This window comes from Patagioenas fasciata, chromosome 23 (assembly GCF_037038585.1).
Source record: "Patagioenas fasciata isolate bPatFas1 chromosome 23, bPatFas1.hap1, whole genome shotgun sequence".
Taxonomy (NCBI): domain Eukaryota; kingdom Metazoa; phylum Chordata; class Aves; order Columbiformes; family Columbidae; genus Patagioenas; species Patagioenas fasciata.
Genome location: NC_092542.1, coordinates 2,779,025 through 2,804,358, shown reverse-complemented (window position 1 = coordinate 2,804,358; position 25,334 = coordinate 2,779,025). Strand labels below are relative to the sequence as shown.

Sequence of the window (25,334 nt, the reverse complement as noted above, 5' to 3'; positions counted from 1 at the left end):
CCGCTGCCCCTTCCACCTTTCCAGCATTTCCTGAGCGGTGCAGTCTCTGTTCCCTGGCTCTCTGCGGTGGAAGCTCCGCTTTGGAGCAGCGGTAAATCTCTTCACACAACCTGGCCAACTGCGCTTTCTCAGGAGGGAGAGCAAGGGGGAGAGTCAAGCCTGAGCTATCACCTGCTTGTGGTCTCATCTATCACCTTGAGTTGTGTTGCAGGATAAAATTACTCATCCAGACCTAATGTTAAATTAAATCAAGTCTGGAGCAAAGAGGATTAATGGGCTGTGTGCGCACATGCACGCGTTTGGCAAAGTGGCTGTGACCCAGGCGAAGTTTGACGTGCTCGCTGGAAATGATGAGGCCAATCCCAAGGTGGGCTCGGGAAGGCTGCGGGAATCCTGCATCTCTTTGGGCTGTGGGACCAGCTTCCGCCTGCTGAAAGTGGAGATGGCTCCTGGTGGAGTCATCTGTGCTAGGTAAGAATTTCCCCAAAGGGGAGAAGTGTCTCTCCTGTGATAATGGCCCTGTGTAGATGGGGTAAACCATGGAAGAGTGACTGCAGATGCCAGGCACCCTGATTATGCCCTCCCCTGGCCTCCCTCCCACTCAAACCTCCAAATCACGTTGTCTTATCACCTGACAATGTTTTTCAAAATCAACAGCCTCATAAAGCTTTTCATAATCTACAGCAGATGCTGTGAGGAGCCCATTTATTAGCTTCATGGGGGGAAAAAACCAAAACAAAACCCGGACCTTCCCCATACCAACCACACAAAACCTCTATAATAAATAAAGTAAATGTGTGTGGGAGGTGGGTAGTTCATCCCCAAAGCAAACAGGGTATTTCTCTCCCTCTCTTGGGTTTGGCTAAAAAAAGCAAATAAACCACAGAGGAAGCACGTCATGGTGCAAACCGTAACCAGATGGCGAGGGTGAGCACGTGGGAGGGGAGAGGGGGTTTCTCCGAACGGAATATGCATGTCAAAGAGGAAAACTACAGAGAAAGGCAGTTATCAGAGAGACCTCCTGTTGGTGTGAGGGTTTGGGGTGTCCCCAGCCATGGCTGAGAGCCCTCCCTGGGGGTGCGTTGGGGGAAAGCCTGTGACTGAAACTGAGATTGCTGGGGGCTGTGAGTGGAAAATAAAATAGGGCAGGATTCCCCGGAATCAGCAGCGGCCTGCAAAACATCTCGCTCAGCTCCTTTCTTTTTCTGTTCCACTGCCACACGCTGTTGGACTCTGTCAGGTGCTGCTTTCTCTTCTCTCTCACTTGCCATTGCTTTTCTGAGTTTCCCAGAAATTTCTGGCCCTTCTCTTCTTCCTGCCCCTTTCCCCATGTCTGTCTGTCTGTCTGTCTGCCCGCGTGGGCGTCTGTGGGACAAAGGTCTTGTTCTTGTCGCGTTCCCTTAGTTTGGCTCAGTCTTGTCAATGTGTTGCAGGTGATTTTTTTGGCATAAGGGATCAAGCAAAAAGACAAGTGTGAAACACACAACAGACAATTAGAAACCTGGATCAGGTATTTTGGGCATGCGTGTACACACACTCTTGGACCGTAAGCGAACAGTATGTAAGTTAAGTGTGCCTTAGGACCACTGGAGAATGTTCGGTTTCCATATATCACTTGGTCACAGTTTTCCCAAAAGGCATCAGGGACAGAAACTGCTAATAATATTTTGAAAAATGTCTCAGAGCACTCTTCAGATATTAACCTTCATTCTGCCTTAGGCAGGAGTGATGATCATTGTCATTTTAGATGCGGAAAGTGGAGCACAAAGAAGGGAAGAGATTTGCCTGAGGCCTTGCAGTGAATTGCTGCCGGTGCTGGAAGAAGTTTAGGGGGGGTCTGATTTCCAATCTGGGACTTGGGCCTCAAGATAATTTTCTGTTTTCCTGTCTTTCCAACATTGCTCTCCCTTCCTTCCCTCCATTTCCCTCTTCCCACCCCCACTGACCTCAGACATCTGGGCTGAGGCTTGCTGCAAAAGTGGTAGGCTTTGGCAAATTTGAAAAAAAACCCCAAAATAATAAAGATAAGGGCTTGTTTGGATTTGATACCGTTTGGCCAGAGTTAAAGGGAGTCAGAATGGTCTTGGGGTATTAACCTGGATGTGAGTAGGGGGGCTGATGAGGAAAATATAGTGAGGTGGCCTTCTTTAGTAGTTTGGGAGAGGGAAAGTAATCAGCTAGTGGGGGGGAAAGTTGGGAAGAATGTGTGAGAGAATAGATATATAGGACAACTGGGTGAGCATAGGTAGGGAGGCTTGTAAATAAGTTATGGCAGGGTTGATTGATAGGAACCTGGAGAGGAGAGGGGTGCTTGAAAAATGCGTGGAGCGAAAAGCACTGTGTGTAGAAAGGTGTAAAGAAGAGGTTTATGGGGTTTTGGATGTGGAAATACAAGGTGAAGAGTTGTGGTGGTGAGGTTGCAAAGTGGGGTTTGCTAGAAGTAAAGGTGAATGGAGCTGGGTTTGGAAAGGGTCACAAACTTGAGGATGAAGATGGGGATGGAGTGAGCATGTGCAATGGGGGAGGAAGGTTTTATTGAGGGTTGGAGAGGGAAAGGGGGTGTGTGCGGGATTTGGATGGGTTAGCGCTTGGAGGGTTTGGTTTGTGCGGTGCATTAGGAACGCAGAGAGCCTGCAGTGCTGTCCTGTCGGCGTGACTGATGTGGCTCCAGATTTCGTGTTGTGAGTGGAATTCTGCATTTTCCACCCCCAAGTGTTTCAGGCAGGGGCTGCTGCAGCTCCACTGGCAAGAGGAGCTTTGGGCAGATCCACTTCACCAGCCAGAATGGCAAGGGAAGGGGAGAGGAAGAAACCCGACACACAAATAAAAAGCCGTCTGTTTGTTCCCCCAAAGGAGAGGCGGGCGTTAGCAACCTCCCCACACACACTGCAACTCCCAGATAATTAGCATGTCTATAGAGCAGAGCTTCTGGCTCTAGGCATGCAAGAATATTTTTGCAACAAAATAAAATGCAGATTTTTTGCCAGTAAACGCTTGTGTTAGCTTCTGCCTCCCTTTCCAGTTTCCACCCCAACAATACACAGGCAGCTCCCATCCCTTGAATGTTCAATTATTGCTGCTGCACGCCAGTTCTGCACTGTGGAGCAGCTGGGGGGGGGTGCCAAGAGCTGTGAGTGGAGGGGGCACAGGAGGAAATAAACACCAGCAGCACCAGCAGGATCTAAAAGCAATGTTACTGGAGCAGAGTCCTCAAAGGTGAAGGAAATTAAGTCTTCCATGGGAAGTGAGGTATGGAGGAATAGAAATGACACAGGTTCATGACGGGAAATAGTAACAGAGCCCAAAACTGAGCTTCCCAGAGCAACTCCTGCAGATTGGGGTATCAAGCTTGTACCCAAAATACATCCTTCCCCTTGCAGGTCAGAACCGAACTATGACTAAATAGAAAGAGTTCGCAGCCAGTGTCAGTGGTGGCGATGTGCTGCTCCACAGGTGAACACGTTATTTCTGAGTTTTACAAGCAGGTAACTCTCCGGTGATGGACACAACCGATGGATTTAATGGGTCTGTTTCTGTGGACAGCTGCTGCTACGATACATCTACTGGCTGGTACTAGAATGCACCAAAATGATGCTAGAATTAGAAATCACATTAGACCTCCCGTCCCTCCCTCTTGGCAAGGCGTGGGGTGGGAGGGAGGATAGGAATTCTAGAAGGCAGTTCTGATGAAATCCGTCTCCCTTTCCCGGCCCTCTGCGTGGAAGCAGTCCCAGCAAAACAGAGCTGCAGATGGTCTCACCCCTGGAGCCAATGCCTATGTCAAGAGCCTTAGAAATGTGAGACCGTACCACCAATGAAGTTCAAACGCCACTGAATATCTGCTGTCAACGCCGCGTAGACTCTCCCACCCTCCTCTTTTCCTTTTTTTTTTTGTCTTTTGTAGTTGCTGATGCCTTTCTTGTTTTGTTTCTTTTTATTTTGTTTTTGCATGGTTTGTTTTCTGTCTTTAGGCCTTCTTGGGGGCCTAAAGAAAGACTGATGGAAAAACAGTCAGTCTGACTTGGATGGCTTTGCTGAAGGATAGAGAGAGCCTGTTCTGAGATCACATCTGGAAGGGTATTTTCTAGGTATATCTCTGTATCTCTCTCCCCCTCCCTCTCCTACCTCCGATGTTCTTTCACCTCCCTCCAGCATTAGCACTCATCTGAGAGGAAGTTTTGAATAATGGGCACTGTGGGACCCCAGCCAAGCCCTGTGGATCACAGTCCAACACCCGACTTGTACAAACAGCGACAGGGTTCACATCGTGGCCTCCAGCCCTGCTCTGCACGCTGTACCCGGGGAGACCAGCTCTCCTGCTCTCTCCAGGCTTCTCCCTCCTCTGTGGGCAGCACACCCTGTGTATTTACATCTTCCAGCATCCGCCTTGCTCCTCTGGCACAGCCACTACTCCATCTCTGCTGTGCCTGCAGCCCAAGCTCTCTTGCTGTAGTGCTGCCACCCTATGAGTAAGTCTGTGTTTTAGCACTTGCTGAGACTTCTGTTTTGGTAAAGTGAAAGCTAGAGTGCATGTTTCACAAATCAGGCTGTCCTCTCAGGCCACAAGTACAGAGGATGGGGAGAAATCTCAGCGTTCTATTTTCTAGGCCGCATGTTGTATGAACTGCTCAGCTGGAAGCAGTGACTGTTCTCCACTGTAGTGCCACGTGGATTTCTCAGCATCCCAGTGGCACACTGGTCATGTTTCAAGCCCTGTTGATTCCTCAGATACCCTGCTCTACATCAGCCGTCGGTCCCTCAGGTGAAGTGGGAAAAGGCCGGGCAGATGGGTCTGGGTGCTTCCCGCGCTGGGGCATCCTGAGCCTGCTGCATTCGTCTGCCTCAGTGTCTGGCAAACTGCTCACACCAAAAAGGCCTGGGCACGAAATGGCCTTTTGGACTAAACTATCATGCAGACTCAAAGAGATTAAAAACCAGTAGTCTGGTGGCTGCCGATGTTTTGTGCCACTCTTTCTCATGTTAGATCACAAATCAGATTTCGTCCAGGTCTCAGAGAAAAGCGTGTGTGAGCTGCGATGTGTGTCCACTGTGGTACACGTTGCAGGGGAGTAAATAAACTTCTATTGTTAGAGAACATTGTGAAGAGCTACAGAGGGAAAGACCAACTACTGAGCTTGCCTTGAGGAGATCCCCAACAGTACATGTACATACTCAACGAAAACATGCAACAGAGGAACAGAATTGAGAGGCTGCTGGTACTGGCTGTTTCAGAATGAATTAGTTTGACATTAAGAATTGATTTCCAGGTCTCATTCTTTCATACCTTTTCCCAATTTTAATTTTTTCATCACTTGTTTGTTGGTTTTTTCTGCTTCTAGTCCTGATTTTGAAAGGGAACCAATATAGGCAACTGACTAGCCCGCTCACTTCGCTTAGTTTTTTCCTTCTGGGTTCTGAAGTAATAAGTGGCAGGGATCAAAATAAATCAGTGTATGTCTGGGAGAATTCAAAGCACTCGGACATGCAACAATTCACTGAATATACAGAAAGGATAGAGAATTAATCAGATCAGCAAGCAACTGTGAATCTAAAGGAAATATAACCGTGATAAAATTCCTGGTGCTGGAGCAGCATGGAGTTTAATCATTGGAGATTTTGAAAAGCTTGTGTATGTTTTGAGACATTTTTATTCTTTCAGTCATGTCTTTTGAGATAAAAAGTAATAAGCTAATTAAAATGTACCCAAGCGTGGCTGTGAGTAATCAGATGAGAGTATGGACATTAAAAAAAGAGATATACAATCCTTTTGTCCAGTTCAGGGTGTACAGTCTTGTTTGAACTTTCTGAACATCAGCGATATCAGTGGGAGTACAGGCTCATTAAATGCTTGGACAGTCCATTCATTAACATGTCGGACACAGTTTAAAACTGGGAAGGTGCTGTGCCTCTGTTATTTATTTCTGTGTCCTTTCAGGTTTCCGAGTCCACCTGGTCGGAGTGTGAATGGTGGTGGCTTCAGAGGAGACTGAGGTGAGTCCAGGCCAGCTGTGCATGGTTTGCTAAAGGGGATTGCTACCAGTTACTATAGCATGGGACCAAGCTGTACCCTGCTGTAGAGGTGTATAATTAGCACCACTTGCAGGAGCAGCATTAAGAGAATTAGCGGACTCATTTAAAGTCAGGCCAAATGTCAGAGCCACAAAACCAGCCCTTGCTGTAGCAACACAAGTACTCTGAAGGAGGTGGTGTGAGGTTTTTCACACTTGACGCTGCTGCAGGGCGAGTGCAGCCAGGAGCTCCATCACTCTCACTCTTCCTGCCACCAAAGTGCTGTTTCCATTTCCTGCCACGGTGGTGAGAAAAGCCTTCACATCGCTGCCTCCTCCCTTGCCCTTTCAAACTCCCTCTCCCCAGTTGAGTCTGGTTTTTGACATACAATGCACCCTGAGGAGGATCCAAAAGACAAAGCATGCTGAAGGGGTGCTCCCCTTCCCACGCACATGCTTACTGGGCAGGCAACCCTTGGTAATCTCCTACATCTCGTTCGCAGAAGTGCTTGCTCTTGAAAAGAAATGTCTGGTGGTTAAAGTGGTTCCAGTAAAATACCTAGTGAGTAGGTAGCTAATTTCCATAATACAGAGAAACCTCAAGAAAATAAATCCCTGGGGCTTGGTCTGCAGCAGAGAAATTACCTATCGCCGACAGCAGGCGGGAGCGCTGTGTTCAGTACTGGCTCAGGTTTGCTCGGTGCTGGTTTTGACCCTTGCCTGCTGTAAGGCTGCTGAATGTGGCTTCAACCACATTTGTCTGAACTCTTACTGAACCTACTAGAAAAAAGAAGTGTTTTTCCGGTGTGGGACGGGGATGGGGACAAGTGGGCACACACAGGGCTGGTGTCACTATTGTGCTCTTCGGTCAGGGAAGTGCACCCTGCCATTGCTGGTAATTTCTGTCCCTTGGAAAACTCCGCTCCAACTCAACATCTGGTTTTCCAAACCACTCTGCAATGTTAAGTTTTTTCCAAGTGCTTTTCAGGCTCAAGTTGGCTGACTTGCGTCTGGGGGTCAAGTGACTTGCTCCCATAGGTCACGCAGCGAGCGAACACTTTGATCCTTGTCCGAGCAGATGAGATCGCTCTGAGGCGCTTCTGCTGCCAGCCTTGAGATCTGAGCTTCAGGCTTTGGAGTCAGGGTGTTTCCTGGATTACAGAGCTCTGTTTGCCAGAGACTAAAGGGACTGTGGGGAAAGGTTTAGCTATTTTCTTCAAATTTGACCTGATCTCAGGTCTGAGAGCAGAAAGGCTTATTTTGTAAATGGATTGAAGATGTGAACTGCCTGGTTTATCACTCCATTCTTTCAGCTCAGGGGAAGTTTAGACCCTGTATCACTCTGACATTGCATTTTAGCTGTAAAGTGTTTGTTTCCTTGGGCCATGTACCCTGATGGGCCTGCTGGCTTTGGCAGGAGTTGCTGAATGCTTGACTCTTGCTGAAATTTGCAACCCTTATTGACAAAAGTGTTTCAGCTCAAGCAGCATTTTGAGCAGAATCAATCCCAGGGCTTTTGGATAGCGAGGGACAGTTTTGCTGGCTGGTTGCTCCTGCAGTACATATGCAACAGCACACAAGCCCATAGGGCTAACTGGGTATTTGTCTTGTGGGAATGGGTTGGAAGGGTTGGTTGTCTCTACCAAAGCTGATGCCCTCCATCCGCTCTGTTGTGGAGGAGATACTGTTATATCAGAGCCGGTCCGTGCAGGCATCCTCTCTAGCATCGCTTGCCATCATCCTTGGAAACCTCATCACCTTTATGAGAGCTGAGCGAAAAGAAAAAAGTGCTGCCTGACCACCTGCCAAGAATATCTTAATGCATAAAACCTCCTTTTATGGGCAGGCAGGCTTGGATAAAGCCTAAGGCATCCCGGCTATTACTGTTCTTCCTCTTGCAGCCCTTTCTAGCATCCAGCAAGGGGAGCTGAGAACCTGCTGCCTTCCCTTTCCCTATCACAGCCGCATCCAGGCTGGCCCCGGCAAAGACGGCAGCATCTCTGTTTACAGCTTGCAAAGGCTGACGCCCGTCCTGCTGCATTTGTCTCACTGCTCTCGCTGGGCTGGGATTCTGACTGAAAGCTCTTGGCCAGGAGCCCGCACACCGACAGGCTGATGTGCGAAACAGCTGGTTTAGGGCCGTTTTTCACATCCACGCTTCACTCGCAGACCACTTGCTTTCTTCCTTGCATCTCAGGAAGGCAACACTTCCCCCTTATTGCTTCCCACTTCTTCTTCCAGCATGGGAGGATTCCCTTTCATGAGATTGTTTTTTCTCCCGGTTTTCAGAAATCTCTTCTATTGTTTCTGGCGTTCAGCTTAGCAAGGAGGGATCTGCAGATATTTGCCTCTGATCTCGGCTTTTACATTCATTTTAATAACTTCCCATTTGGATTCTTTGAGATATTCATGTGCATGCACACAAGCATTCACAGACAAGATCACCCGTCCATGCAAGCAGTGAGGCCGATCTTTGCAAAAATTAAGCTTTAAATTACTTGGAACTCTGTTGCATAGGTCGTTCCTAGCAGTGTAAGGATGGCAGATCCGAGATTTCGCTGTTTTCTCTGGTAGGTGAAGAGTCATCAGGAAACTGATAAGCGGAGAAGTGGCTTAAGGTTCACACAAAGATTTAGTGAGAGCTGGAAGAACAAACCCCAGGACTCGCAGCTCGCCGTTGCCTGCCCGGTTGCAGGCTGGAGCTGTCAGGAAGGAGCGGTGATTTCCCTGGAGCCCCGCAGCTGGCGGCTCCTGCCCATCATTGTCACCACAGCACAGCCACGTTGTCACCACGCACATGGAGCTCCAAGGCAGCTCAAAGCTGGGGAGAAAAAAACCCAAACGACTGGGGGATTTGCACATTTTGTTGCTCCTCCCCTTCCTTTCCGTACCTTAATGCTGTGATTCAAATATATATATATATATATAAAAGCTTGCCTCTGTGAGCCTTTGGCCAAGCTATGTGGCAATGTGTGCCGGGAGCGCACATGTGCGAGGAGAAGTGGGCAGAGAGGGGACAGAGCTGCTGCCATAAGGCTTTTTTTTTTCGCACTTCGTGCCAACATAATCAAAATAACTCACTCACACCTAATAAAATAAAACGCAGAATCCAAAAGCCTTCCTTCCTTCCAGCGGTTTGTCTGGATCCCATTCGCTGGAGCTGAGCTGAGAGAGTTTGTTTGGTTTTGCTGTTGTTAATTTTTCTAGAACGAACAATACTAACAGTGAGGCGGAAGGTGCAGCACATTTCTGATACAGATGGAAGTCAAGTGTTCCTAAAGCTGCTGGCTTGATGGGGACCAAACTTTACAGCTAAGTTAATGTCTGGGGTTTTTTTTCCTTTCCTTCCATTCTTCCTTTTTCTCCCACATCCTCTCTGTTTGATTTGGTCTTCACTTAGCACAGATGCATTTGTAAATTGTCGCAGTGCTGGGCTGCTCCTGTGGTCAGTTAAACACAGCTGGTTCCCCAAAGCTGAATCCTTGGTGTTAGACAGGGGATGCTGTCACATCTCTGTGTGTCATTTGTGCTGCAAACCCCCATTTTTTTAAAGAGGCCAATGCAAAGTAAGTAGAAAAATGAAGAGCACTGATCCATTCACAGAAGTAATGTATTTTTAGGTGATTACAGTACATAACATCCCTGAGTGAACTGGAGTTATCATCCAAACCTCTAATTTTCAAGTAATCGCTGAGCTTGGAGTGGTGTTGTGCTTTACCAGCAGTAGCCAGCGTTTGAAAAGGAGGCAGCAGAGAGTTTCTGTTCATATGCAATCAAAATATTTTTGTTGAATGGCACGTTTAAAAGCTGAAGCATCAGAGTCATTCCTCATGGATCCCTGTCTGATCGGTGGCAGCGGAGCAAACATGTAGCAAAGGGAAAAAGTCTGATCGTAAAAAATGGCAGAGCCACCATGCAAAAGAAACAATACAGTAATTTGCAGGTTGGGATGAAAGAACATCAATGCTCAATCTGCATATTAAGCTATTAAGTGTAAGTTGTTATTAACAATATAATTGCTCAGGTCAGGTGCTATTCCAAGAGATTTCATCTGATAAATAAACCTCCAGTATAACTCAGTTCTGTTCACTGGTGTTTGACTGAGAACAATTGAGGTTGGTTATGTCTGGGAATGAATTTGTGAAAACAGCCTGTACCAAAGGGCCCGGATGGTTGAAAGGGCAGGGTGAGATGAACATGAATGTTTCACAGTGCAGAGTAGCAACATTTTGGTACAGGATGCAAAGATGCAGAGTCTGACAGGCATGCAGTAGCACAGATTCCTTTTGCATGCCCCATCTTCAGGTAACATTGAAACTACCAGCTCAATTTTCAGTATTGAAAATACAGTGTGATTGTCACTTAAATTCTAACTTAGTGGAGCAGACACAGTTCCCTTGAGACACTTGACAATTCCTTAACCATTACCAACACAGTACAAGTCCTCTTCCTCATTATTTCCAAGCTAGATTGTTAAACATCTTAGACAGTTTTGGAGGAATAATAAACCCAAAAAGATATCAACAAATCAACCTTATCTCCGTAAATATCAGGGAGGAATTAATATCTCCTAATGCCTTCCACAATTCTGTTAACAGGAAGGGGTGACTATGCTGGCTTGCTGAAAAGAAAAAAGAGGGAGGAGAATGCAGCCATTGGGGAAGCTCCAGCTCCCTAAATATGTTTCCATATTGAGTTATTTGCAGTCTGTGTCTCGATTGGTGTCGGCAGCCTTTGGAGAAGTTTTGCTCCAGATACATCAGTTCTGCTGCTGTACCAAAATGCTCTGGCCTTCTCCATATGCCACAGGGAACCCAAAGTGCGTTCCAGGAGCCAAATGCATGACTCAGATGTTTCTTTCTTACTCCAGTGACTCGGACTGTGGACGGCTCACAGCGCTGCGAACACACACCTGTGATGGACTCAGCAAAAAGCTCCAGTGTTCAGTGGCAGAGAAGCACAAGTGGAAGTGGCTCTGCACATTCACAGAATCCCAGAATGTCAGGGATCGGAAGGGACCTAGAAAGCTCATCCAGTGCAATCCCCCCATGGAGCAGGAACACCCAGCTGAGGTTCCACAGGAAGGTGTCCAGGCGGGTTTGAATGTCTGCAGAGAAGGAGACTCCACAACCTCCCTGGGCAGCCTTGCATTCAGCATGGCTGTGCTACAGGTAGGACTCTCCAGCACCTGGCGTGTTGCCCTGGTCTCATTTGGGTGCACCTGAGCAGTGCAGGTGTCTCTGCTCAGAGCTGCCTTGGGCCACCCCAGTCTGTTACAGGGGCCTGTAAAATGCCAGAGCAGCATCCTCGTGGTGCACAGCACCGTCATCTGCCGGGACTTTGCTGCGGGAAGAACCCAGTTCTCCTTGCAGCGGTGCTGAAGCGCAGCCTCTCCCGCCCGCCTTGCGTCCGACCCGCCCGGGCTCCAGCTCCAGCTCCATCGGGGGCGGGCGGAGCGCCGGGGGCCGGGGCAGCTCCCGCAGGCGGAGCCTCCCCCGCGCTCCCCCCGGCGCTCGGCGGCGGGTCCCCCTCCTCCCCTCCCCTGCCCTGCCCGGCGGCGCCCGCCCACCCCCCGCCGCTTCCAGGAAGCCGCCCCCCCCGGGCCGGCCGCGCCGCGCCGTCTGGGGCCGCCGCCGGGCCCGGGGCAGGCGGGGAGCGGTGCGGGGGGGCGGCTGGCACAGCGCCCGCCGCGGTCGTGCCCTCGGCTGCCGGCCACCGCGGGCGGCCCCGTGGTTCTCCCCGCTCCGGAGGGGGCCCGAGGGGTCCCCCCTTCTCCTTCACAGCCCGGCGGGGCGCAGGGAGGCTCAGCTGCTCTGTGTGACCCGGGGGGAGAACGCAGTTGTACTGGCATAAATAACCCCCCCAGCCCTTGAAGGGCAGGAGTGTGACCCTAGAGTGGAGAAGGGCAGGCAGGGGCTTGTTCTGCAGTATTTATTAATGTAATTACACAGGATTTAAATGAGCAAGTGTTTCCTACCGAAAAATAATCACTATTGTTACCCCAAGCTGCGCTATTCTGGATCGCCTTGATCTATACGCTTAAAATGTCAAACCCAGTGTAGAAGCAAAGGCTCAAAAATTCTAATTCTCAGTCTAAAAGAAAATCCCTTTAGAGAGAGAATGTGTGTGTGGCTGTCTGGCTCTTTGTGGTGCTGAGAACCTACAGTTCCCATATGAAAATAGGCTCATGTTTCTGCGTTGTACTTCTCCCTTCCACAGGATCTGTCCGTTGTTCTTGTGTGGATCCATCACTAACTCAATCTGCATCCATGGAAAAGTTGTGAATGTGGCTGCCCAAGAGCCATCCAAGGTGTTGGGGCTGTTATCCTGCTTTGGAGAAAGGGAACTGAAACCTGCCCAAGGTCACCCAAGGAAACCTGCGCTAGATTAGCACCTGAATCACTCATTCTGGTCACAGAAATGCTAATTTCATCAGCCGACATCTGAGCAGAGGCTGCATGGGAGATGTAGGTATTTCTGGTGCTGGTCCTACTCCGTTGAGCTCAGTGGTAAATTTCGTTGGCAGTGGAATGAGATCTAACCAAATATTTTCTTTGGGTTTGAGTCTCTTTTCATTAATGTTGCATTATGTAAAACTGATGTAGGGAGTAATTAGACTTTTTATTTAATTATTTTATAACTTTTTTTTTTTTTAATTATTGGGGAATTATTCAACAAACATGCTGATTTCTTGTAACAGACTGGAATATCTCAAATGATTGTCCAACTTTTTTCTTTTTGGTGCAGTCCTTTATTTTTGCATTCTTTCCAGCAGGAGTGGCAGATAACAAGGCTGGAATGTCCTCCTTGATTGTTCATGTTCATTCTCTGTGTCAAGCAGGATAACTCCAGCTAATCCTGCCATAAATTTAGGTATTCCTAATCCTTCAGTATTCCCACTTTCCTTGAGGCATTAGGCATGTAATCAGTCCTGTGCCAAAAAAAGAATGTTAAAGTTGGGACTGTAAGCAGCTATAAAAAATGAAAAAAAGGACAGGTTGCTCAGTATTGCTCAAGTTCAGATGGATTTCATAGCTCTCCTCTCTAACCCTTTGCCTCTGCAGTCCCTTAGCATGGGAAAAATTCTATTTGGGAGCATGCGGAGATCTCTCTTGGGGCTGTTTACATAGCTCAGTACTCTTAATACAGTGGTATAGTGGCGCTTTACCTCTCTTACGGTCGTGTCCATTAGAGGTTTATATCTCTGCTCTTTGTACGAACGGTAGAGTTGGACAACTCCCCCGGCTAATGCACATCCTCTTGGAGCCACACAGAAGAGAATCGTTCCAAGAGAGAGGCGACCTGTTGAGAACGGCTGCCCCACCATCAGGGACCGAGTTACAAGATGGGCTGCTTCTTGTGTCCCTTGGGGTATCCAGAGGAAAGGACGCGTGGGGTTTTGAACGGGAGAACCCGAGGTGAAGTGCAGCGGCGGTTCCCAGCTCTGGGCTGTGCTGCTCAGTGCTGCTCCACGCACATTTCCATGTAATCAGGTCTTTCTGCTGGAGTCTGTGGGCTCTTCCATCCCCATCATCCCTCTGCTGCTGGGCTGTTTGGAGCCAACCTGGGGAACCATCTCCGTGCACCACAGGCATAAAGACATCGCGTGTTTTCTCCCACTTATATCTGCTGTGTCTTCCGGGCTGATGTGGAGGCTTTACAAGCAAGCCAGCTGCTGGGAGGAGGCCACAGCCACACAGCTCCCAACATCGTTTTTTATAAACACCAAAATAGACAATGGGGGAAAAAAAACCCCAGAAATAAACAAGCTGGCTGCTTTTGATTAGGAGCAGCCCTTCTTCAGTCTGCTCTAAAAGCACTCATGTTTGCTTAACAGTACAAATAATTAATCACGTGAAAGTGGATTCCTGGACCAGGATAAGATGACAGGACCTTTTACTTACTCCCAGAGGTCCATTTCTGGTGGGTTCCACGAGCATCTTTCCGGCATTCTGCGGAGGAAGAAGCCCATACAAGTGTACAGGGATTAGTGAAATGGTTCAGTTCTCATCAGCAGTTCTGGATCAGACCCACTGTGCAAGTTTCCCTGTTGTCTCCAGTCTGCATGAGGTTGCTCCCTTTTGTGCTTGGGTGCTGCTAAAATAAGATTATGGGACTTTCTCTGTAAATCCATGAATCACAGTGATGAACCTGACTGGCTTTAGGGACAGGGATTTTATGCCTTGATCCTGTGGCTGCACACTGATTTTCACACTTGGCAGCAAAGCACTTTTCTTCCTTCTTTAGCAAACAGTGGGTTATCTGGCATAAGCCCCAGTGTCATCTGTAGGTTCTACCAAGGGCCTATAAAATTAGGGTTTCTTGACTTTATTCCCAGCTTCACTTCCAACTCCCCAGGGGTCTCAGTTTATGCACCCGTAGAGTGGGGATAGATGTCTGTATGGGCCTTACAGGAATGAACCGTGTGGTGGCTGATTGAGAAATGTCTGTGCTACGAGATGCTCAGATGAGGGATGTAGCTGTGAACAGTTCTTGCTTCTCTTATTAGACCCAGTTAACAGAAGGGAGAAATAACCCTATGCTGCCTTGCTTTAAATGGGGCTGAGCATGAGGCACAGATACAAATGAAAACCGTTCAGTTTCTCTTTTCCCCTGCTGAGAACCTGGCCCCAGTTCTGCTGTCCTGCTGGTGTGGAAGAGCAATTCGAGTGGTGTCGGAGGATTTCCATTGACAGAAATCCATGGTATGCAGGAGTATCATGGGGCTCTATATTGGACCTTTTCCACTTTCCAGGGTGAACATGTGGATTTCTCTTAAGCAGACAAGCCTCAACACGCCACTTCTTTGTCCTTGCCCCCCGCTTTTTTTTTCTTTTGGCATAAATTTCAGAATTCTGTTCCATAAATGCATCTTCCAAAAATGCAAATGGAGGTGGGCATTAAAATAAGCCATAGTTAAACTTTTTGGAGAGACTTTTCTACTTGCCACTGATAATCCCTTCCAAATGGGCAATAATATATGGATTTTGTTATCCCTAGGGAAGCACCTTTACTTGTATTTATCATGATTGATAATGATAACTTTATTAATTAATCTTGAAACATCTGCAAGACTAGAAGAAAATACTGATTGCTGGTTCCTTCTAGACCATTCTGCTTTTCTAAAGCAGAAATGTGGAAGCAGCTTCTCTAACAAATGTATTGACTCTGGGGTTTTTCCCTCCCTCTCGTCATTTCTGCCAGAAGAGCTGGAGAGCTGTGGTCGGTGGCATCACCGAGGGACACGTGGGCTGACGATAAGTTTGCTGCAGCAAATATCGCTGTCTTTTCCAACAGAGGCAAGACAGATCACGTGTTGTCAGTGGTGGTGCAGGTCAAGCATGAAGTGTTGCCACCTCCCTCAGTCTGAGCAGAAACAGGAACCCAAGAGCAAAGGGAGACTGAAAAGATGGCTGAGTGACCAGCTGCTGGCTCAGAGCTGCCTCTTTAATTCAGTTATCTGCTTAGGTCTGTTTTTCTATACTTATTTTATTTTTAAATGCACATAGTCCCCCAGTTTTCTGTTATTATAGTTTATGTGATATTTGCAGTGCTAGAGCGGTTCGTTCCTCAGGAAGTCCTAGAACTTCATGGATGGAAGGCAGAGACTCTCCAGGAGACTTCAGGAAAGCCGTTAGTCTCCAAAATAACCTGGGGCAAGAAAGCAGAAAGTATCATGAGGCTCACCTACAAGAGCAAGAGTTTGAAAACATACTGGGGAAGCAGGAGATGAGAGGAACACAAAAACAACAGCCCAGGATCTCCTTGAAGAAAGATATTTATGTCCTAAGATGTAGAACTAGCCAAGCTCCCCAAAGAAACAGCAGTAACAGAATTTAGCTGTTGGAACCCAAAGATGCATTGTTCTGATTTAATAATTAATGTGGAGTTAATTGAGGCTTTTACTGAAGTGAAACAAGATAAAAGGAACCCGCCGGTCTGGATGCCATGCTTCTCGGAGAACAAGTTCATTCTGCTCCCTCTGCTCCCTTTCCTTTCCCCCAAAATGGGTGTGGAGCGTGACGGCTTCAACCCTTCTGTCCCCAACACAGGGGGACGGGGAGATGGTCACAGAGGCCACGGGGTGTGGGGAAGGGGGGAACTACGAGAGAAGCGAGTCTGGTGTGAATGGAGCTTCCTCCTTCCCTCTCCTGGGCCATTGTTTGACAGTGATTTTCCATATATGCTCCGACTGGGAATTACTGAACCGTGCAGCAGCCACGAAGGACGCCAAAAGGCAGCAAAACGGAGAGAGACACGGGGAGAAACTGGCTCCACGTTATCTTCGAGAAAGTAAATAACGACATGGCTTTGTGGCTTACGATTTAGTGCTTTAGAAGTTGAGTCACACAGAATGTATCCAGAACAAAATGGCTTTTAACCCCTTGGAGGATATGCAATGTGAATAGATAGTACTCTGGTTTGTTGGGAAAAATGGCAAAATTTTGGTGGCGGGGTTGTTAGTTACTAGAGAACGGAATAATCAGAGGACATTTTGGGTTAGAGCATGGCTGCTGGTTTTTAGATCCTCTGGAAGAAAAGCCAGAGTGACCTTCATCTTATTGTAATCAGTTGAAGTCTTCTTGTACCCATTTCGAGGACCTCGGATAAGAATCTGTCAGCCTATGATGAAGGAAGAGCTGGTTTCTATAACTATTTCTGATTATAACAGTACTGGTGGAACCTGAGGTACTAGGACAGATGAGTCTTGGAGCGCATCTGCCGTGAATTCTGGCCCATGCAGTTTCCAGCCCCGGGTCCATGTTTTGTGGAAGGATGCAGCCTTTGTTTCAGCCTGTTTTCCATTGCTTTCCATTTTCAGTTGCTGCTTTTAGTTTTCCATCTAAGGTCTCTGTGTTTTTCACCCCTTCACTTCAGCCACCAGTCATCCTCTCCCCAATGTCCTGTAGAGGAAGAAGCGTCTTAGCGCTCATTTTGCCCTGACATTCCAGTTTGGGTCTTGTTGCTCTAGCTGGAAGTCAGATGATGCTGGAAATGGGGGAGAACCTTTGCCCATCTTCCTGTTTAGTAACTGCTTTTCAACAACCGCCTCTGAGGCGGAACTTAATTTATTTAAGTTTTCCCTTTATTATTTTAGGTTCACTGAACACAGTGAGTGAAAACTCCTGCCTGGAGCACAAAGAACTTGCAAAGCAAAGCTCCTCTACACCCTGGTGCTCGATGGGATCATCAGCAGAAGTGAGGTATGGAACACTTGGGATTCAGCCTCTCCTTGGGAATGCTGGAACATTGCATTGTTTTCCTTCCAAACAAGTGGGGTGACATTGATTACTAAGTTTGCAGAAAGTGCTTTTTCACCACTTTTAAGTCCACACATGTGTATCTGTAGCCCTGAAAACCGCCTAGGATGTCATCTCCAATGTATCCGCTGTCCTTAGAACACTTGGCTCCAGCCCTTCATGCTGGAGGCCGTTACCAGCCACTTAAACCTCGACCAGCTCTCCCCTGTGTCTGAATATACCTTTTAGAAAGGGATCTATTTTTCATCTGTGTATCATGCATGAGGGGTTCAAAGAAAAGAAAGATATGTGGATGAGGATCTCTTTGTTGTCATTGCTACCAAATAAGCCAGTTTGAGAAAAGAAACCAAAATTGCAACTGTGGGATATTATTATTTATGTGCAGTCCCATAGTAGCCAGAAGGCTGTATCGCGGATGAGAACCATGCTGTAGCACACTGAACCCTTGCTCTTTACAGCCCTTAAATTCTTGTGGTTGCGTTTCCATTTCTGGTTTCAGTTTTGCTTTGTTGTTGTTGATGCTGGTGTGTTTTGTGCTGTTGTCACTTCCTCTGGGGATTTATTGATCCTGCATTTGGGTGAAATTTTGAACCGCAGTTGGTGCTGCTTTAGCTTTGTTGCCCTTTAAGATAATAAGTTGATCTAATTCTGTTCACAGAATAGTGGCTTCTATAGGAATGGAGTTAGACCACTACTGGTAGTTTTGGAAGATGATTTGCAAGTGTGCGCCAAACCCCTGGATGGTTTCTTGTTTAGAAACACAAAAATTAAAAGAAAAGAATGGGTCCACTGATGTAGCTCCTAAACTGCTCATTGTATGACCTTAAGCAACTCATTTAATTTCTTTGTGCCACAGTTTATCTATTAAAAAATATGGATAATATCTATTTATTTCTTACAATAGGTTGAGAAATTTAAGAAATGTTAGCAATAAGCTTTTGATCCTGTGAAAGTAACAGAGAACAGCAAAAGAGGGTATTATTTACAATTCCATGTGTCATTTTTCATGTAATTGACATTGTTATGGTGCTATTTGGAATTAGGCTACTACTAAATAGTTGATTGAAACAGCATTCAAGAGACTCTTGATCCTGGCACGTGGGAGGTTCTGATGTGACTCCAGAGTTCTCTCTTTTGCTTTGGCAGTTGAATTAAGTCTTGTTGGACGTGCAACCCCAGGCAGGGCACATCGTGCAGCTTCCGTGGGTCACACTTACCTGTTCTCCACAGTCCCACCAGGCTGCTCTGCTTTGGGCACACGAGATCCAGCCCTGGGGCCACACGGGGGTTACCAGGTGGCCCTTGACTCTGTCTGTGTAGGGTAATCTGTGGTTTTGGCTGCATCTGTGTAGAGAAGGGCATTGATTATGCTGGGATTTTATATGAAAACTGGCCCATAAACAAAATAAATCGCAGACCCAGCTGGAGTTGGAGCTGTGAAAGCAGGCGGCACTGGAAAATGAGCCTTGTTTGCGGAGATTTACTGAAATGAGGCATATATATATATATATGTATATATGTATTATCTTTCTGTGTATGCTTACCTGTATCTATACATGTGTGTGTATAATAGACAGGTAGAAATCTAATGGTCCTAGAGTAAACATATAAAGCTTTGGGGAAGAAATGAGCATAAATGACAAGGAAAGTATTTCCTTCCCTAACAAGAAAATGAAAATAAATTTTAAAAAAGGGGTGGGAAGGGGGAAGGAAAACACACACGAGTATATTCTCGGAACAGAATACCGTCAGCTGGGCTGGAGGTGCAAATAGGGACACATCTGGCTCCCAAGGCGTTCTCAGGACTGTGTCTGCCTTTGCCTTAGAACATCAGCTGGGATGAAGAGAGCAGATCCCACGTGAAGTCTCCTTCTCAAGGTCCCACAGACCTTAGGAAGGGCTCAGAGGGCACATGTGCATGGAAGAGGAACGGGGAGAACTTAATTCAGACTTTCAAACACCCAAAAGGAGGTTAATAGCTATTAAGAAAAAATCTTCTGTCCATTAGAAAACCCTTTGCCTCCCTACAGGAGAGAGGAGCCTGGGAACCGAACAGAATGTAGACTGTAAGAGCAAACTGTAACCCAGTGAATTAGTCTTAACTATAGCGAAAACAGCACTTGTGTAAATGAGGCCCCTAAGGGCCGATAACCAAGCAGTAAAATGCTACAGGAGGGAAGTAAGTCAGGGCTATAAACGTGGGAAGTCAGGACTGGGTAGCCAGGATCTGGAGCATAAAACAGGAGAGATTAAAGGATGACAGATGAGGGCTGGGAACGGTGCACGAATCCCTACCAGCATAAAGGTTCTAATTCCGGTGCCCTAAAGACAGGCTTGTTCCTCTGAGTACTGCCCGGTACCTGAAAATGACTGAGGTGCCCACCGAGAACTTGGGAGGAGAGTAGAAGAGTGAGCGGTGGATGATAAATAAAATAACACCATATCATCAAATCAACATTGAGTGTATTTGATTTAGGAGGACACCAATGAATAGAGAAGGGGAAGAAAGCAGCAGGGTGAGAGTTGCTGTTGGATGGGACTGTGGCTTGAGTGAGATATAGTGCAAGCCCTAAATTACCATCATCATTATTTTTTGGCTGGGCTGCGTTGTGACATCAATACCAATTTACACTCTGGGTGAGTAGCACTTACTACCTTCTTGTCTTCATAAATTGTGCATTGTCCTTATTTATTTGCTTCCCTGTCCCCTTCCTCTCCTCCTGCATTGCCTCTCTCCTTCTTTATAAGCATAACAGGGATGGTGTATCCTTGCTGTGTCCTTGATGAGTTTGACATTTAACCCCAGTCATGGATCCTCAACTCCACTCTCTTTTGTGCCAGCTGTGGAAATGTTCGACTCATATTCTTTCTCATGAGGAGGATGGTGTGTACAAAAGGAGGCAAGGTTGGCATTATTATTGATAGACATGTTAGCAAGTGATTCTTTCATCATCATAGAGCTGGTAGTTCCACGATACTTTGTCTGTGAAAGGTGCCTTAAACTAAAGTGTGTTAAGTCGTTCTGTATGGCTAAAAGTATCAAAGGAGATTGTACAGGTGAAATCTTGGGGCAAATCTTCCATCCTTCTACAGTAAGAAAAGCACAACTTTCAGACAAACGATACACATCCAATCATTTGTGCTTCTAATAGAAACACCAGCAGTCTGCTAGCTCCTTGGCATGGTGGCAAACCAATCTGCAGCAGACACCAGGGCTGCCCGGTTCCCAGTTGCTCGTCCTGGCTGCGGCCGCTGTGGTGCAGTCAGCCCGGACTGACTGTGTCCATACTCGACTCGCCCAAAGCACCTCCCATGGGCTTCTCACGATTCTGGAGACACCATTACCTCAACACCACCCCTGGGCTTGATGGCCGAGATTACAGGACTGTTCCTTGGGCCACGCGGGCGGGTTCGTGCCGTGAACACATCACCTTTTTGCTGTGGAGGCTGAAGCGATGTGCGAATCCCCAGGTCCAAGAGAGCAGCTTCTCCCTCCTGCCCTCCTCCTGACCCCAACCTGAGCTGGAGGAGCCGCTCCTGCTCAAGGTCAGAGATAATTCATGTGGTGTCGTGCTGTGTCATTCACGAGGGGCGACTGAATCGCTATGATGAATGGGGAAGGGTCAGTTAGAGCGCTGACCGTAGGAAGAAATTTGTGGGGCCACCACTGTCATTTTATTTAGGGTCTGTACAGAACCCTCCAGGCTCTGCCTCAAGAATGAAAAGCTCGTCCCTGAAAGGAACTCAGCTTGTTCTTCAGGGCTTTTTTCCCCCTGGCTCTAGGAGAAGAAGAGACTGAGAAAGATTTGCAATTCTGTAAAAATTATGAGCACAAAGGGTAGTTCATCTAATTGATAAGAAGCCTTAAATCTCATTTTTCAATGGTTTATAATGTGGCACTGAAAATTGCTGAAACTTGACATTCAGAACTCATCTAGGGAGCAACACTTCTCTTCCCATCTCTCTTCAAAAGAGATTATTTTCTCACATCATCGTGGACCTTTTCTGCTCTGCACTCTCCCCTCTGCCCCCCACGCTCCCCAAGTTCTAATTCCCGGCGGTTCTGATTCCTCCAGCGATTGCTCGGGGGGGCTCTGCCGTTTTTCTCCCAGTGGGAGCTGCATTCTGGCATTTTTCTGGAATTAAAGAAAGGAAAAAAAATTCTCAGGATTTTCTTGCCCAAAATAAAGAACAAATGATGCAAAGGCTTGAACAGATTCCTGCAGTGCTATGTTCTTTGCACCTATGACCTACATATTAGTTAAAATCACAACTGCAGAGGGCCCACGAAAACACCTTTAAAAGAATTTATTAACATTTTAGATCAGAAATTAACCTGTTTGTGTAAGGGTTTTACTCCACTGACTGTACCAGTGTAATTGAAGCCACCTCTTAAGCTATGCTACGGTAACACACTTATCATGATGGCATGGCCGCATCCTTTTAAGGGCTGTATTTAGACAACTTTTCTGATTAAATCAAGTTTCTTTCTCAGGTGTGAAGTCAATGAGAGTTCTGCCAGACTGGGATCTGCGTTGTCAGGACTCTTGCTCCCTCCTGGCCCCTGCGTGCGCAGCACTGTGACTAAAATTCTCCACGCTCATCTCATTGCCATCTTTTATTCACCTGTTTTGGCAGCGCTGGCATCACGGCCCTGGCCAATGAGTTCTTACGCTGGGATGTGCTCCGGTAAAATTCCCCCATCTCCGGTCTGCAGGCACAGCCACAAAGCCCCTTTCTCATGTTTCCATCATTCCAAAGCAACGTACGTTTTATAAAAACATACTGCAGGTAGTTACTCCACAATGTGGATTAGACCTCCCCCTTAGCTGCTTAGGAGAAGCAAACATAATTTAAATGGCAGATAGTTTTGTCATTTGAAAATTAGCTACTGTGTATCTGAAATAACCCTTTTTTGTGGTTGTTGGCATGGAAACAAGTGGAGCCTGCAAGTCCTTCTCCAGACACCATTGTAACTCCAGTGGCAGGCATGGGGAAACTGGGGAAAGTTTATGCGAGAGGTGATGTTACTTGTGACATGTTCTTCGCTGTTAGGCTGAGTCTGGTCGGATGTTTTGTAGGTTGCTATGCTTCATTTTTTCTGCAATGCAAACTCAAGGGAAAGAAAATCTTCTCAATATATGACTTGATATGAGGCAAACCACCATCATTTTATGATAAGTTATGGCATTTTACTGAAATGTCAGGGCTTGAGATACAATTTGCCTGTCCCATCCCAAAATGATTTCCAGGAAGGCAAAACTGATGATAAATGAGTGAGAGTTTTAACTGTCTTGTTGAAATACAAAAAGCCCTTGTTTCCTCCTCAGCCGGAGCACGGCTCTGGATGACTTGGGACTTCCAGTGTCTGACACCTGTACCTGTGTGTCCAGGGTTTGCAACAGAAATGTGAAAATCTCAGGATGGAAGCTGTTAATTGCTTAAACATTCAGAAAAACACCGATATTGATGTGCAAAATGCTAGAAATGGTGCAGTTGTGCCAGCAAAGCATCTTGATGGCTCATCGAGATTGTTTGTGGCCCTGTTCTGTGGTGGTGTTGCCCTGACAGTTCCTGTCGGTTGACGCTTTGTTTGGCGTGCTGGTCTTGACTGTACTTGCACGTGCAACTTCCACGGTTTATTTTTGCTCTTTGCGTGTGTGTTGCTGTAGCACATCCGTGTTTTGCTCCCTCCTGCTTGTCCGTGTGCCCTCTGCATGCTTCTCCAGCCTTGAGTTTCACAGAATCCCAGAATGTCAGGGGTTGAAGGGACCTGGAAAGCTCATCCAGTGCAATCCCCCCATGGAGCAGGAACACCCAGCTGAGGTTCCACAGGAAGGTGTCCAGGCGGGTTTGAATGGCTGCAGAGAAGGAGACTCCACAACCCCCCTGGGCAGCCTGGGCCAGGCTCTGACACCCTCACTGAGAAGAAGTTCCTTCTCGTATTTAAGTGGAACCTCTCGTGTTCCAGTTTGAACCCATTACCCCTTGTCATTGGAGCCTGGCTCCATCCTCCTGACACTCACCCTCTATATAGCTGTAAACATTAATAAGGTCACCCCTCAGTCTCCTCCAAGCTCAGGAGCCCCGCGGGTGGGTTCAGCAGCTCCTGCTGTGCGGGGTTTTGCTGTCGCTCCGCACCCACCCGCGCCGCCGCCTCGCGTGTTTCTCAGCCGCCGCTCAGCGCCTCCGGACTTTCCCAAGCGTCTGTTTCCAGGCTCCCGCCCTGCAGATCCTCCCCCGTCCCCGCCGCCCGGCCCCGACCGCCCGGGGAGCGCGGAGGCGGGCGGGCCGTGCCCGCCGTGCCGGCCCCGCCGTGCCGAGCCCCGGGGGAGGCAGCGGCCGGGGCCGCCGCACTAATTGCAACGTGTCGGCGGCTCATCAGCGTCTCGGCTCTGCTGCCAGGGCGACTCCGACCGCGGCGGCGGCGGCGCCCCAGGGGGAGGCGGGCGGCGCCAGCCCGGGCCGGCCCCAGGCAGCGCTCCGGAGCGCAGCCCCGCCGAACCGGGCCCCACAGGGGCTCCGGCTCCGCGTTTGCTTCCCCTCCCGAATTTCTCCCCCACCCCCGGCCCGCCGAGCTCCTGGCTGCAGCCGCGGGCGGCTCTGGTGCCGCCGCTCCCCGCCTGGAGCTGCCGCGGCTGCGGCGCCGCCCGGCCCGGCCCCGGGGCTGCTGCCCGGGTCGCTCCGAATGGAGGAGATGGCAGCGGAAAGCTGGAAAACCCTCCCCCGGTTCCCATTCCCTTTGTTAAGTAATTCTGCGCGATAAACCATTCCCAGAGATGGCGCTAGGATTAGGGTAAAACCTCTCTCCGTAGCTATTTTGATTTCATAGGAGAGATAATCGGATTACTCGCAAAGTCCATCTGATACAGTGCCGTACATGTACAGTATAATAAAGTATTGTTTTGTCTCCCTGTGGATTCACACACGGTACCAAATAGACACTTTGAAATATTAGGCATCTGTAGCACCTATTTTTGGTACTTTTTTATTCTTAAAAAAGGTGTGCAGTCGCCGTAGAGATTAAAAGAGCCTTTTCTGAGGGGTTTACAGGTCTGTAGGAAGGGTGTGCATGTGAAGTATTGGTTGGAAGGTTCGGTTTTCATGCTTTATGGATTTATGGTGAGATTAGTTAAAAACTGAGCTGTGTAAATTTTTATATACACGTACAATAGTCTACAGAGCAAGCACGCATATTACTCTTACTGGTTGGAGTTCTGAGTACATTACAAGTACTGTGGATTCCCAGGAGAAAAATTAAAGAAGCTTTTATTTCCAACTGGGGTGTTGTATGGTGAGAGGATTAGGGGAGGTGGGTCAATGCATGGCTCGATATCAGAAACTCAGATCCGTGGTTCTCGTTTAACCTTTTGGGCATACGTGTGAAGGTTTTGTTGACAGTACATACCGAGTGCAGCTTCCAGAAGAGCTGGGAGTATAGGTTTTACAGGGTTTGAAGGTAAAGCTTGCGTTAGCTTTGGCTATTAAAGTACGTGGGAGATGCAGATTTGGGATTAATGACATGAAAGCGGGAGGGGAGACACAAGTATGAGACTTTGGATGCTGTCATAATTAGCGCTCTTTTTTAGCAAGACCTCTGGATGCTTCTCATCTCAGTAAATGAGGCTGTGTCCGGAGCCTAAATTTAGGCACCCAGGTTTCAAAAACGCCGCCTTCCTGGCTTGTTGTCAGGGTCACAAAAGCTCTGTGACAGATCTGGAAGCAGAACCCCGGAGTTCTGACCCCTCAGCCTCTTGCCTCAGGCTGGATGGGAAGGAACCATGGAGCTATAACCAAAGGAAGAAGCAGCACCTAATGAAGATGGTGCAGGAGCCAACTTACATGCCTGGAAGGGAGAAGCACAGAGCTGGAACTGAAAAGATGAAGGACCTCATTGAACCTGAAGTGCCTCATTAAGTGCAATGCAGCTCCTGCCTGCGCAGTGGCAGATTTTTAGGAGATCTGTGCAAAGCTCAGGTTGGGGAGGCTGGGAGATATAGGGGAAGACACTTCCCCTTGGAGAAATACTGAAGTCAAGTATTATACATAAGGAATTTAATTATTT

The 25,334-nt window shown here is 47.7% G+C and overlaps 1 protein-coding gene across 1 annotated transcript in view; it reads left to right on the top strand.

Moving 5' to 3' along the window:
• SAMD11 (sterile alpha motif domain containing 11) overlaps nt 1-25,334 on the top strand; it is a 169,239-nt gene that overhangs the window by 20,615 nt on the left and 123,290 nt on the right. The window contains exons 3-6 of the mRNA XM_071798379.1: nt 5,936-5,991; nt 10,879-11,179; nt 12,228-12,475; nt 17,107-17,212. The gene's annotated coding sequence lies outside the window, so the exon portion shown is untranslated. The remainder of the gene's footprint in view (nt 1-5,935; nt 5,992-10,878; nt 11,180-12,227; nt 12,476-17,106; nt 17,213-25,334) is intronic.